At 38.7% G+C, this 15,762-nt stretch overlaps 1 protein-coding gene and 1 long non-coding RNA gene across 3 annotated transcripts in view; one reads left to right on the top strand and one right to left on the bottom strand.

Annotated features, from left to right (window-relative positions):
- The window catches only part of LOC106593528 (uncharacterized), a 113,408-nt gene that overhangs the window by 42,645 nt on the left and 55,001 nt on the right, over positions 1-15,762 (top strand). The gene's annotated exons all lie outside the window — the stretch shown is intronic.
- Positions 8,259-10,218, bottom strand: LOC145864283 (uncharacterized). The gene is made up of 2 exons (XR_014382860.1): positions 10,136-10,218; positions 8,259-9,201 (listed from the first exon to the last, which is right to left on the bottom strand). It is a non-coding gene; the product is annotated as an uncharacterized LOC145864283 (long non-coding RNA).

Here is a 15,762-nt window from a genome sequence, read left to right as displayed (position 1 = left end):
AGATTAATGTCACAGATTTCAGACTATAGATTAATGTCACAGGCATCAGACTATAGATTACTGTCACAGATATCAGACTATAGATTAATGTCACAGATTACAGATTAATGTCACAGATATCAGACTATAGATTAATGTTACAAGTATCAGTCTATAGATTAATGCCACAGATATCAGACTATAGGTTAATGTCACAGATATCAGACTATAGGTTAATGTCACAGATATCAGACTATAGATTAATGTCACAGATATCAGACTATAGATTAATGTCACAGATATCAGACTATAGGTTAATGTCACAGATATCAGACTATAGATTAATGTCACAGATATCAGACTATAGATTAATGTCACAGATATCAGACTATAGATTAATGTCACAGATATCAGACTATAGATTAATGTCACAGGTATCAGACTATAGATTAATGTCACAGGTATCAGACTATAGATTAATGTCACAGATATCAGACTATAGATTAATGTCAGTTATCTGACTATAGATTAATGTAACAGATATCAGACTATAGGTTAATGTCACAGATATCAGACTATAGATTAATGTCACAGATATCAGACTATAGATTAATGTCACAGGTATCAGACTATAGATTAATGTCACAGATATCAGACTATAGTTTAATGTCAGTTATCTGACTATAGATTAATGTCACAGATATCAGACTATAGATTAATGTCACAGATATCAGACTATAGATTAATGTCACAGGTATCAGACTATAGATTAATGTCACAGATATCAGACTATAGATTAATGTCACAGATATCAGACTATAGGTTAATGTCACAGATATCTAACTATAGATTAATGTCACAGGTATCAGACTATAGATTAATGTCACAGATTTCAGACTATAGATTAATGTCACAGGCATCAGACTATAGATTACTGTCACAGATATCAGACTATAGATTAATGTCACAGATTACAGATTAATGTCACAGATATCAGACTATAGATTAATGTTACAAGTATCAGTCTATAGATTAATGCCACAGATATCAGAGTATAGATTAATGTCACAGATATCAGACTATAGATTAATGTCACAGATATCAGAGTACAGATTCATGTCACAGATATCAGACTATAGATTAATGTCACAGATATCAGACTATAGATTAATGTCACAGATATCAGACTATAGATTAATGTCACAGGTATCAGACTATAGATTAATGTCACAGATATCAGACTATAGATTAATGTCAGTTATCTGACTATAGATTAATGTCACAGATATCAGACTATAGATTAATGTCACAGATATCAGACTGTAGATTAATGTCACAGATATCAGACTATAGATTAATGTCACAGATATCAGACTATAGATTAATGTCACAGATATCAGACTATAGATTAATGTCACAGATATCAGACTATAGATTAATGTCACAGATATCAGACTATAGGTTAATGTCACAGATATCAGACTATAGATTAATGTCACAGATATCAGACTATAGGTTAATGTCACAGATATCAGACTATAGATTAATGTCACAGATATCAGACTATAGGTTAATGTCACAGATATCAGACTATAGGTTAATGTCACAGATATCAGACTATAGATTAATGTCACAGATATCAGACTATAGATTAATGTCACAGATATCAGACTATAGATTAATGTCACAGGTATCAGACTATAGATTAATGTCACAGGTATCAGACTATAGATTAATGTCACAGATATCAGACTATAGATTAATGTCACAGATATCAGACTATAGATTAATGTTACAGATATCAGACTATAGGTTAATGTCACAGATATCTAACTATAGATTAATGTCACAGGTATCAGACTATAGATTAATGTCACAGATTTCAGACTATAGATTAATGTCACAGGCATCAGACTATAGATTACTGTCACAGATATCAGACTATAGATTAATGTCACAGATTACAGATTAATGTCACAGGTATCAGACTATAGATTAATGTCACAGATTTCAGACTATAGATTAATGTCACAGGCATCAGACTATAGATTACTGTCACAGATATCAGACTATAGATTAATGTCACAGATTACAGATTAATGTCACAGATATCAGACTATAGATTAATGTTACAAGTATCAGTCTATAGATTAATGCCACAGATATCAGACTATAGGTTAATGTCACAGATATCAGACTATAGGTTAATGTCACAGATATCAGACTATAGATTAATGTCACAGATATCAGACTATAGATTAATGTCACAGATATCAGACTATAGGTTAATGTCACAGATATCAGACTATAGATTAATGTCACAGATATCAGACTATAGATTAATGTCACAGATATCAGACTATAGATTAATGTCACAGATATCAGACTATAGATTAATGTCACAGGTATCAGACTATAGATTAATGTCACAGGTATCAGACTATAGATTAATGTCACAGATATCAGACTATAGATTAATGTCAGTTATCTGACTATAGATTAATGTAACAGATATCAGACTATAGGTTAATGTCACAGATATCAGACTATAGATTAATGTCACAGATATCAGACTATAGATTAATGTCACAGGTATCAGACTATAGATTAATGTCACAGATATCAGACTATAGTTTAATGTCAGTTATCTGACTATAGATTAATGTCACAGATATCAGACTATAGATTAATGTCACAGATATCAGACTATAGATTAATGTCACAGGTATCAGACTATAGATTAATGTCACAGATATCAGACTATAGATTAATGTCACAGATATCAGACTATAGGTTAATGTCACAGATATCTAACTATAGATTAATGTCACAGGTATCAGACTATAGATTAATGTCACAGATTTCAGACTATAGATTAATGTCACAGGCATCAGACTATAGATTACTGTCACAGATATCAGACTATAGATTAATGTCACAGATTACAGATTAATGTCACAGATATCAGACTATAGATTAATGTTACAAGTATCAGTCTATAGATTAATGCCACAGATATCAGAGTATAGATTAATGTCACAGATATCAGACTATAGATTAATGTCACAGATATCAGAGTACAGATTCATGTCACAGATATCAGACTATAGATTAATGTCACAGATATCAGACTATAGATTAATGTCACAGATATCAGACTATAGATTAATGTCACAGATATCAGAGTACAGATTAATGTCACAGATATCAGACTGCAGATTAATGTCACAGATATCAGACTATAGATTAAAGTCACAGATTTCAGACTATAGATTAATGCTACAAGTATCAGACTATAAATTAATGTCACAGATTTCAGACTATAGATTAATGTCACAGGCATCAGACTATAGATTAATGTCACAGATATCAGAGTACAGATTAATGTCACAGATATCAGACTATAGATTAATGTCACAGATATCAGACTATAGATTAATGTCACAGATATCAGACTATAGGTTAATGTCACAGATATCAGACTGTAGATTAATGTCACAGATATCAGACTATAGATTAATGTCACAGATATCTGACTATAGATTAATGTCACAGATATCTAACTATAGATTAATGTCACAGATATCAGACTATAGATTAATGTCACAGGTATCAGACTATAGATTAATGTCACAGGTATCAGACTATAGATTAATGTCACAGGTATCAGACTATAGGTTAATGTCACTGATATCAGACTATAGATTAATGTCACAGGTATCAAACTATAGATTAATGTCACAGATATCTGTGGCACCTCACTCACCAGACCTGCTTCTGATTATGATGCACTAGCACACAGTATGTACCAGAATCCAAACAGAATTTACTTTCTGCTCAGGGAATTGTTTGCATAGTGCATTTCGAATCAGGGAAAATTGTGTTTGAGTAAAGCAAAGAGACAGTTACAATTCAGAATCATAACAATGCCAATGCTGCAACTTCTTACACTTGAAGGGTGCTTCTTGTATTTTAAGTGCTTTGCTCATGATTGCTTGTTTCAAGTTTTTATTTTGTCCCGTATTGTGACAGAGACTTCAATGGCTTAACAATGCTAAAGCTAGATGACTAAAGCTATGTTTCATCATTGCAGTTCATTGACTCTCTACTGTTTATGTCCGTCTGTGAGGTTTGAGGTTGTTGCTATCTCACAAACAGGAGAGTGATTGATGGTAGTTGTGTTGCAGCCCCGGGGCTGTATCACTGCCTGTCTGGTTCAGTTGCTTTAGCCATCTGTGTCACTTAGTGATGACATCATCAAATTTACATTGAGGGTCTGGGTTCACAGCCTGGTGTCACGGACTAGACGTAGCATAGTAAATGTAAATCCGGGGAAAACTCAAATGAGTATGATATGTTACGTTTTGTTTGGTTACATAAGACAGATGGTTACTTAACGCAAAAACAAAAGTAAGGTTATTGGGTGGGGAGGATGGGGGAGGCATTGTTATTATTTGACCCTGCTGGTCATCTATGAACGTTTTAATAACTTGGCCATGTACTGTTATAATCTCCACCCAGCACAGCCAGAAGAGGACTGGCTTCCCCTCAGAGCCTGGTTCCTCTCTAGGTTTCTTCTTTGGTTCCCTGCTTTTCTAGGGAGTTTTTCCTAGCCACCATGCTTTTACATCTGCATTGCTTGTTGTTTGGGGTTTTAGGCTGGGTTTCTGTATAGCACTTTGTGACATCTGATGTTGTAAGAAGGGCTTTATAAATACATTTGATTGATGGATATAACGCGAACATCTAGCAACCCAAAGGTTGTGAGTTCGAATCTCATCAAGGACAACTTTAACTAATTAGCAACTTTTCAACTACTTGCTACTTTTTTAGCTACTTTGCATCTACTTAGCATGTTAGCTAATGCGAATTGTAATTCATAACATATCATACTAAATGGATTGTCTCAGGATTTACGTATAGAATAATACTAAATGCTCTGAGACCAGGTTGCAGCGGGTTCAATGGAGTCTTTTATGGCTGGAACTTCCCTAATGGAGATGACATCATCTGGGGGAGAAACACACGCGTGAACACACATACGCACACACACACACACCCTCCTGCCCCCTCCACCACCCCTCTCAATCTGTCTCCCAGACCTCGACTGCCTCAATCTCCCCCGAGCGGAAGAAGTGACACGCATCAAATAGATTTTTCCCGTCAAAACCCAGAGCACACATGTTATAACCCAGGGATGCACAAGTCATTATCTAGTATGAGAGAAAATGCTGATAGAAGGGAAAGTCTCAAAATGGAAAGGGTTGGGTAGAGTTGGAAAGGGTTGGGTAGAGTTGGAAAGGGTTGGAAAGGGATGGACAGGGTTGGAAAGGGTTGGGTAGAGTTGGAAAGGGTTGGAAAGGGATGGACAGGGTTGGAAAGGGTTGGGTAGAGTTGGAAAGGGTTGGAAAGGGATGGACAGGGTTGGAAAGGGTTGGGTAGAGTTGGAAAGGGTTGGAAAGGGATGGACAGGGTTGGAAAGGGTTGGGTAGAGTTGGAAAGGGTTGGAAAGGGATGGACGGGGTTGGAAAGGGTTGGGTAGAGTTGGAAAGGGTTGGAAAGGGATGGACGGTGTTGGAAAGGGTTGGGTAGAGTTGGAAAGGGTTGGAAAGGGATGGAAAGGTTTGGGTAGAGATGGAAAGGGTTGGAAAGGGATGGACGGGGTTGGAAAAGGTTACTATGAGTTGGGATATTGCTACAGACTTGGTTGTGGAAACAATATTGAGAAAGGGAAAGGTTGGTCTTCACAATATGCTTTCCTGTTCTCTTCTGTTCTCCCACAACCACATCTCAACTCTAGCTAGCATATGCTGCTACACTGATGTTTTTACACTAGGTGGACAAAACATTAGGAACATCTGCTCTTTCCATGACATAGAGTGACCAGGTGAATCCAGGTGAAAGCTATGATGATCCCTTATTGATATCACTTGTTAAATCTGCTTCAATCAGTGTAGATGAAGGGGAGGAGGCAGGTTAAACAATTATTTTTAAGCCTTGAGTCAATTGAGAAATGGATTATGTATGTGTGCCATTCAGAGGACAAGACAATAGATTGAAGTGCCTTTGAACGGGGTATGGTAGTAGGTGCCAGGTGCACCGGTTTGAGAACTACAACTCTGCTGTGTTTTTCACGCTCAACAGTTTTCCGTGTGTATCAAGAATGGTCCTCTACCCAAAGGACATCCAGCCAACTTGACAAAACTGTAGGAAGCATTAGAGTCAACATGCGCCAGCATCCCTGTGGAATGCTTTCGACACCTTGTAGAGTCCCTGCCCCGACGAATTGTGGCTGTTCTGAGGGCAAAAGGGGGACAACTCAATGTTAGGAAGGTGTTGCTAATGTTTTTTACCCTCAAACTCTCTTTTGGCAGTGATTGACCTCCTCCGGCCATAGAGAATAAATGGGTGGTGGTTTTTGTCAGTGTACACTGTACAGTACAGTCCTGGTGGCATTATGAGAGAGGTTTACACAGGCATTATGAGAGAGGTTTACTGAGATTAAAAGTGCAGTATGCAATAATTACTGCTTTTCATTTTAATTAGGATTAAGAACCCAAATTAACAAGGATTGTGGTTTTAAATGTTTAATACCTCTTGTTTGTCGTATTGTTCGGAGACTGAGACTGAGAGTTACCTCTAGTTGTTGTTGTGCTGGCCACTTCACACTTCCTGCTCAGACTGGCCAATCCCAGGCCAGATCCTCAGGTGACCTATTTCGGCTGGTGTGATCCTGAGGTGACCTAGGTTGGCTGATGTTTTTTCAGTAGCATACAGCTCTCTAACACAGTAAAGACCTTAGGGCTTATTTTGACTGAATAGAGTTATCAGAGTGACTGAATAGTGATATCAGAGTGACTAAATAGGGATATCAGAGTGACTGAATAGAGTTATCAGAGTGGCTGAATAGAGTTATCAGAGTGACTGAATATGTTATCAGAGTGACTGAATAGAGTTTTCAGAGTGACTGAATAGTGATATCAGAGTGACTGAATAGAGTTATCAGAGTGGCTGAATATAGTTATCAGAGTGACTGAATATAGTTATCAGAGTGACTGAATAGGGTTATCAGAGTGACTGAATATAGTTATCAGAGTGACTGAATATAGTTATCAGAGTGACTGAATATAGTTATCAGAGTGACTGAATAGGGTTATCAGAGTGACTGAATATAGTTATCAGAGTTACTGAATATAGTTATCAGAGTGACTGAATATAGTTATCAGAGTGACTGAATATAGTTATCAGAGTGACTGAATATAGTTATCAGAGTGACTGAATAGGGTTATCAGATTGACTAAATAGAGTTATCAGAGTTACTGAATATAGTTATCAGAGTGACTGAATATAGTTATCAGAGTGACTGAATAGGGTTATCAGAGTGACTGAATAGGGTTATCAGAGTGAATGAATATAGTTATCAGAGTGACTGAATAGAGTTATCAGAGTTACTGAATATAGTTATCAGAGTGACTGAATAGGGTTATCAGAGTGACTGAATATAGTTATCAGAGTGACTGAATAGAGTTATCAGAGTGACATTTGAATTTACATAATATGGCGGGAATGTCACAAGCCGAGAGAGGGTTCAGTTGACATTCTTGCTTCGAAGCTCAAAAGTATCCCGTAGATGTCACAATAGCCTCTAGCCAGGAAGCTAAGCATTGCAAACTATTCTACTAGCTAGCTACTAGCTAACGTTAAGCAGCCAAATCTTCATGCATCTACCATATTACACTTTTGAATAACGCAACAAATCGCAAGTGTCACGTCCTGGCCAGTATAAGGTTAATTGGTATTGTAGTTTGGTCAGGACGTGGCAGAGGGTATTCGTTTTATGTGGTTCGGGGTGGTGTGTTTGTTGAAGGGGCATTTGATTTAAGCATTCCGGGGTTTTTGGGCACTGTTTGGTTTTCATGTATTCTATGTTTAGTCTAGTGTGTCTGTTTCTATGTTTTGGTTAATTGGGGTTGGGACTCTCAGTTGAAGGCAGGTGTTGTCTATTTGCCTTTGATTGAGAGTCCCATATATTAGGGTGTGTTTGTGTTTGTTATTTGTGGGGAATTGTTGTGAGCACTGCCTTTTTTTTTGGTTTAGCCTGCTGCACTGTCATGTTGTGAGTCCTGTTCATGGTTTTGGTTTTCCAGTGGATACTTTACTTGTTTTGTTAATTAAAGAAACATGAGTGTACACACTTCCGCTGCGCCTTGGTCCGTCTCTCTCATGTATGACATTTTCAACGATGAGTACGACTTATTCTATGACAGCAAGCATGTTCAGACAATTTAAGGGTTTATTTTCTCATCTGTACAGTCATTACATTTTAGCTTCAAGACAAAAGCATATAGTCCCTGCTAGCTAAAGCTAACAACAGATCTTCATCAATTAACATTAGTGTATAAACAAATGAATGCCTACCCCTCTAATAGGAATATAAAGTACAGCAGGCCTACCTTACAGCATTACAACAAACCATGTTTCATTTTTTAACCCTCCTGCTGTGTTCCGGTCGAATTGGACCGATATACAAGTTTTCTCTCAGACAAATGTAGTTCATTTAATCTGATTGTCATAAGGTTTCATTACTTTGTCCACACAGGGCATCTGAACACACAAAATACATTTTGATGATTTTCATTACATTTTGGGTGTTTTATTTAACTTTTGTACACCTGTGGTGTTCCCGGGTCAAAGATGATCAGTCATTAGAAATGAATGGGTGAGACTACAATTAGTGTATAAAATTGAGCTCAGGCACATGCCCATTCATCAGATGGAGACACTTCCTCTCCCAGACCCCCACATGCATGTTTGTTTGAACACACACACACACACACACACACACACACACACACACACACACACACACACACACACACACACACACACACACACACACACACACACACACACACACACACACACACACACACACACACACACACACACACACACACACACCTCACTCCCCTTCTTGGCTTCCATGGTAACCCCTACCGGACCCTTTCCCCAGTAGAATCTTTCCCCCTACGGGAACCACACCTGTTGGCATTCTCACAAACAATCACAACATTATTTCAATAATATATAGAAGCTTTTCTCGCAGCTCTGGTATATAAAGCTTTTTTGAGGCCTTGCTCACAATTCATTCTGTGGCAGGACAATGACCAAACGATATACTTACTGTATGTGAGGCTCTTGATCATGTCTTTGATCATGACACTGGTGAGGAGGAGAGAGTCCTTGTTAAACTTTGACACAAAATAGTCTGTGATAAATAGCACAACATGTTTCATCTGAGTATTTGTTATAGTCAAAATAATCCATACATTACGCTTTTTTTTACTCAAAAACAAGTTGTATGAGCTCAGGTCAATGAGGCCTACAGGCCATAAATAGCAAATAGAAGTTCAAAGCTTATGTTCACAAGAACTTAAGTTGATAAAAGGTTCTAACACAACATTAGGTGATAATATATGTATTATTATGGGTTTATAATCAGCTATAATGGGGCGGTCATTTTGGACCGGAAACACAGAATGAATTAACATGAAACGAACACAACAGGAGGGTTAATATCATGTAAATTCTTAGGCTGCATGTGGGAAAAGCTAATTGGGACTGAAAACATGGGTATAATTCACAGGGGATTTGAGATGTTGAGTTGTTTTATATGGAAGCCCATTACTGCCACCCAAAAATAAAATACATTTAGATCATACATAGGTTCTGTTTCTTCATTTGTAGAATTGTGTGGCAAATTCAATCTCTCCACATTGCAGAGATCAGCCCAACAGGGCTGCCAGAAAACTGGTGGCAAGCTGGCATTTGCCCCAGCATTTTGGATTTGGTTTAAGGCCAGGCACAACATGTTAAAAATGACATTTTTGTACTTATGCATTTTGATATTTTGTTGATATTTTGGTCTATTGATATTAGTATTTTCAAAAAGTACAAATAAAATATCAAAAAGTTGATGAAAATGTATATTTTCGTTAGTTTAACATACTATCACCATCAAAATGTAGTAAATTGTAAACACATTTAAATGGATATACATTCATAATTTGAAAGCTCACTACATTGAAACACACACAAAATTTAAAAGCTCATTTCATAAATAATGTTACAAACTGTATTATATCTAGTAACTTACTTTGAAGAGATGGTGATTGGGTCTAAATACGTATTTAGCGTTTGGTAGTCTAAATTCCGTGTCTTTGTCTTTAACTGCCATTTCCTGAAAGTCATACTCCTCCCACACATCAAACTCATTTTCCTCAGAAGCGTCTGCATTCAACACATTGTGGTTATGCTTAGATGTATTCTCCTGACTTGTGCATAGGGAATTGTTGATATGTTGTCCCAAAAATGATAGTTACATTTTCTTCAAAGAAAAGTGCTAATAATGCATTTTACTGCCTTTCTTTAGTATTTTCACAGATTGAAAGATGAAAAAAAGTTCCTCTCACCATGCTGCAATTCATAATTGGATACGTTAGATTTGTGTATAAAATCCATGTTCAGTTCCATTTCCTGATTCATATCAATCGGAATGGATTTACAGATTTGATTTGAAGTACTTCTTGATTCTCATCAAGCGTCCTTATTGGTTCTCCTGTGTGTTTAAAATGAGAAACATCCCAATAGGAGCAGTTTCTCACATTCTCGCCAGGCCCCCTATAGTTTCTCTTTATTTGCCGACCCAAAGAGAGAACAGCAAAGCACGGGTTCATTACATTAGAGGCAACTGAGCTCCAATATAAACCAGAGGTTTGGCAGCTCTGTCCTCTGAGGTCTACATACCAATTATATTGGAAATGAGCATGGTGGGCTTTGATGTGATTTAATGATAAACAATCTTAAAACAGTAGAAAGAGATTTTATGCAGTATATATATTTGCATGACAGTCAGTCTAGTCTATGGATGGAAATCAATTCTTCATTTGATTGATTTAGAAACAAATTGTTTTTTTACAACTGCTTTAAACAAGTTTTCAAAACTGTCTCCTTTTTTCTCAAAACTCTCAAATTCCCAAAACTGCACACACAAAATGCAAAATGCCTCATCTCCTTCAAAATGTAACACTGCATTCAAAATGCCATAAACACATGTCAGAATGAAGCATTTGCATCAAATGACAAACACTGCTTTCATAATAGTACATTTTTGGATATACCATGTAAACACTGTTGTTCTAAATCTAAAGCTCTTTGGTCTTTCATAGGCTTATATCTACATTTCAATACAATGTTCTACAGTGAAAGTAATCTGCTGAGAGGGGTAACAAGTACACTGTAAACACCAATGCAATGTAGAAACAGAAAATATTTATTAGGCCAAACATTACTGTTGTATACAGTAGCATACAACAAAACCATAAACATATGTAAACCAAAAGTATATTCTTTAGAATACAGTAAAGAACACAATTATGTGTGCGGGGTCCTGGGTGGGGCAGTCACCAGTGCTAAGCTACGCTTCATCTCTTCTCCGGGCTGGGTCTGGCCACAATACTTCATCCACATCACAAGATACGTTTTCTCTTGCCAAACATCGAGGGAAGTATCTCCTAGCATGGCGTATCCAACCTTGGACAGAGGCAACCTTCATGTCCCCACATGCGTCCTCCATTGTCCGGAGAAGCGATATGCGGGCATAGGGTTGGCGATCATACACTTTCCAGCGCCAGGCTGAGAAGAATTCCTCTATGGGATTTAGAAACGGTGAATATGGGGGTAGGTACAAAACTACAAATTGTGGATGGGTGGCAAACCAGTTTTGGACCAGAACAGCCCAGTGAAAACTAACATTGTCCCATAAAACCACAAATCTCGCAGGCTCCTGATCTGGATCAGGGACAAGCATTGTGTAAATTGCATCCAGAAAAGGGAGCATATGGCTGGTGTTGTACGGACCCAGTGTGGCATTGTGATGGAGGACCCCGTTTTGAGTGATGGCAGCACAGTTATATTACCCCCACGCTGTCCAGGGACATTGGTAATTGCCCTCTGTTCTATTACATTTCTTCCGCGGTGCCTGGTTTTGGTGAGATTGAAGCCAACCTCATCCACATAAATAAATTGATGGCGAATTACATGGGCATCCAATACTCTCTGTAACAGACAAAAGGATATACAAATGAGTAAATATGGTATGTCTGAAGTACTGGAAGTAGTGATGCATACATACCTCTACAAAGTCATGTCGCATATTCTTGACTGTCAGAGTTTCTCTCAAATGGCACCTTGTAAAGTTGTTTCATCGTCACTCGGTGCCGTTGGAGGATGCGTTGTATGGTCGACAGGCTTACAGCATTGATGTTGTTAAATATGGTGTCATTATTCAAGATATGCTCTCTTATCGCTCGAATCCTAATTGCATTGTTGGCCAAAACCATATTTATAATTGCAGTGTCTTGTAGATCTGTAAACAAGCGTCCTCGTCCTCCATGATGTCTTTGCCTTTCCACTCTTTACAGAATTCAAACAGTATGTGTTCAGCATAGGAACTGTAAACATTGTACACAAAAATGTAGTACAGCATGATAACCAACCTCATTCATTCAATGCAGTGCAGTAAATGGATGGCTTAGAGTTACAAATGTTTATGCAATACTATGCAGTCATACGTATTTTACAGTACATTACTGTAATGCTAAAATAGTCATTAGATAGTTGCATACCTGTTCTCATTTCTGAAGGTTCGAATTATGGACGCCACTGTAAATCGACTCAAGTTGGGCTGGACTCTTAGTCCAGCCTCTCTCATGGTCAAACCGTGGTTGATCACAAGTGTTGCCCTAATCTCATCAGAGATGGCTCTCCTTCCTTCTCTTCTTTGCCCTCGTCCTCTTCTTCCTCCTACTCCAACTCTTCGTCTTTGTCCTCGTTGTTGTTGTCCCCTGCCTCTCCCTCCTACTCCTCTTGCTCTCTGTCCATTGTTGGCATCCATTGTTCAAAACAGGTGATCTGACCTTTGACCTATTTATAGGCCTATACTACAGTAAAGCAGTGATTGGTTAGTGATCAGTTAAGCAATTAGTGTTTGCACATGTGAGGAGTGTGTGTGACCTGGTGAATAAGTGTAGCATTTTGATAGGTTGTGTTTGGAAAAGCAAAGCAAGTCACTTCCTGTTAGATTTTTGTGTTTTAGGTAGAGAATTGTGTGTAGTGTTTTGAAAAAAGTGTTTTATGTAATTGACAACTGAGTCAAAGGCTGAGAAATAGCTTATGGTTTTGGATATTTGGTGTGTAGTTTTACACTTTGAGTGAGAGGTTTCAAAAATCGTGTGACATGAAGGGATTTTGTGTGTAAGAAGTTGGAAAAAACTGTAAAGAACATTTCCCCCTGGTCAAGATGAGTCAGTTCTTTCATTTATTTTCTGAAATAGTTTAGGAAACAAAATGGCTGATTTGACATGAATGTTTCCATTGTGGTGAATTATAAGCCATTGTTGAGGACTGTCAGTCGCTGTGTTGGCTCCACTTACAGTAAGAATGGAGAGGAAATGATGGATCCTAGGAGTGTGTGTGTGTGTGTGTGTGTGTGTGTGTGTGTGTGTGTGTGTGTGTGTGTGTGTGTGTGTGTGTGTGTGTGTGTGTGTGTGTGTGTGTGTGTGTGTGTGTGTGTGTGTGATGTGTGTATATGTATGGCTCTCCTGTGTGGAGTTCATACCAGGACAAGAAACTCCTCCTTGACCCACTCCAACCTCTGGCATCCTCCTCTTCAGTCCTCCTGACCATAACACCTCTCCAGAGTCTCTTTTCTCCCTCCCTCCCTCCCTCCCTCCCTCCCTCCCTCCCTCCCTCCCTCCCTCCCCTAACTCTCAACCTACTCACCCCCTCCCTCCCTCCTCTCTCCTCTGCCTCTCGACCTACTCACCCCCTCTCTCTGCCTCCCTCCCTCCCTCCTTCCTCTCTCCTCTGCCTCTCGTCCTACTCACCACCTCCCTCTGCCTCCCTCCCTCCTTCCCTCCTCTCTCCTCTGCCTCTCGACCTACTCACCCCCCCTCTCTGCCTCTATTCCTCTATTTTAAATGCAGCGGAGGAGGCATGGCTATGAGCTAATGGCGTGGCTGGAATACAGGACGAATGAGGGAGGATGAAGTTCAGTGTGTTGAAGACGGCTAGCTGCAACTCAGAAACTCTAATAGCGGCAACAGTCATGACCTGGTTAGTTAGTAGGTTACAGTAGGGTTAGTTATCTGTCAGGTGACCTGGTTAGTTAGTAGGGTTACAGTAGAGTTATCTGTTAGGTGAGATGGTTAGTTAGTAGGTTACAGTAGAGTTATCTGTTAGGTGACCTGGTTAGTTAGTAGGGTTACAGTAGAGTTATCTGTTAGGTGACCTGGTTAGTTAGTAGGGTTACAGTAGAGTTATCTGTTAGGTGAGATGGTTAGTTAGTAGGGTTACGGTAGAGTTATCTGTCAGGTGACCTGGTTAGTTAGTAGGGTTACAGTAGAGTTATCTGTCAGGTGACCTGGTTAGTTAGTAGGGTTACAGTAGAGTTATCTGTTAGGTGACCTGGTTAGTTAGTAGGGTTACAGTAGAGTTATCTGTCAGGTGACCTGGTTAGTTAGTAGGGTTACAGTAGAGTTATCTGTCAGGTGACCTGGTTAGTTAGTAGGGTTACAGTAGAGTTATCTGTCAGGTGAGTTGGTTAGTTAGTAGGGTCACAGTAGAGTTATCTGTCAGGTCCTGGTTAGTTAGTAGGTTACAGTAGAGTTATCTGTCAGGTGACCTGGTTAGTTAGTATGGTCACAGTAGAGTTATCTGTCAGGTGACCTGGTTAGTTAGTAGGGTTACAGTAGAGTTATCTGTCAGGTCCTGGTTAGTTAGTAGGTTACAGTAGAGTTTTCTGTTAGGTGACCTGGTTAGTTAGTAGGGTTACAGTAGAGTTATCTGTCAGGTGAGATGGTTAGTTAGTAGGGTTACAGTAGAGTTATCTGTCAGGTGACCTGGTTAGTTAGTAGGGTTACAGTAGAGTTATCTGTTAGGTGAGATGGTTAGTTAGTAGGTTACAGTAGAGTTATCTGTCAGGTGACCTGGTTAGTTAGTAGGGTCACAGTAGAGTTATCTGTCAGGTGACCTGGTTAGTTAGTAGGGTCACAGTAGAGTTATCTGTCAGGTGACCTGGTTAGTTAGTAGGGTCACAGTAGAGTTATCTGTCAGGTCCTGGTTAGTTAGTAGGTTACAGTAGAGTTATCTGTTAGGTGACCTGGTTAGTTAGTAGGGTTACAGTAGAGTTATCTGTCAGGTGACCTGGTTAGTTAGTAGGGTCACAGTAGAGTTATCTGTCAGGTGACCTGGTTAGTTAGTAGGGTCACAGTAGAGTTATCTGTTAGGTGAGATGGTTAGTTAGTAGGGTTACAGTAGAGTTATCTGTCAGGTGACCTGGTTAGTTAGTAGGGTCACAGTAGAGTTATCTGTTAGGTGAGATGGTTAGTTAGTAGGGTTACAGTAGAGTTATCTGTCAGGTGACCTGGTTAGTTAGTAGGGTCACAGTAGAGTTATCTGTTAGGTGAGATGGTTAGTTAGTAGGGTTACAGTAGAGTTATCTGTCAGGTGACCTGGTTAGTTAGTAGGGTCACAGTAGAGTTATCTGTTAGGTGAGATGGTTAAAATGTAATTATATTTTACGAGACCAAAGAGAGAGAACACTGAGGGATTCAACTCATTGGTTTTAATCCCATTTTGCCACGTGGCTCTGTTTTTAGAGGATTATGGGTAATGCTAAATGTTTACACTTGATGATTATTTTACACAGTGTTGTGTGCATGT

This window comes from Salmo salar, chromosome 26 (genome assembly GCF_965601325.2).
Source record: "Salmo salar chromosome 26, fSalSal1, whole genome shotgun sequence".
NCBI classification, from domain to species: Eukaryota; Metazoa; Chordata; class Actinopteri; order Salmoniformes; family Salmonidae; genus Salmo; species Salmo salar.
The sequence above is the reverse complement of the archived record's forward strand: the minus strand, read 5'-3'. Positions and strand labels throughout refer to the sequence as shown.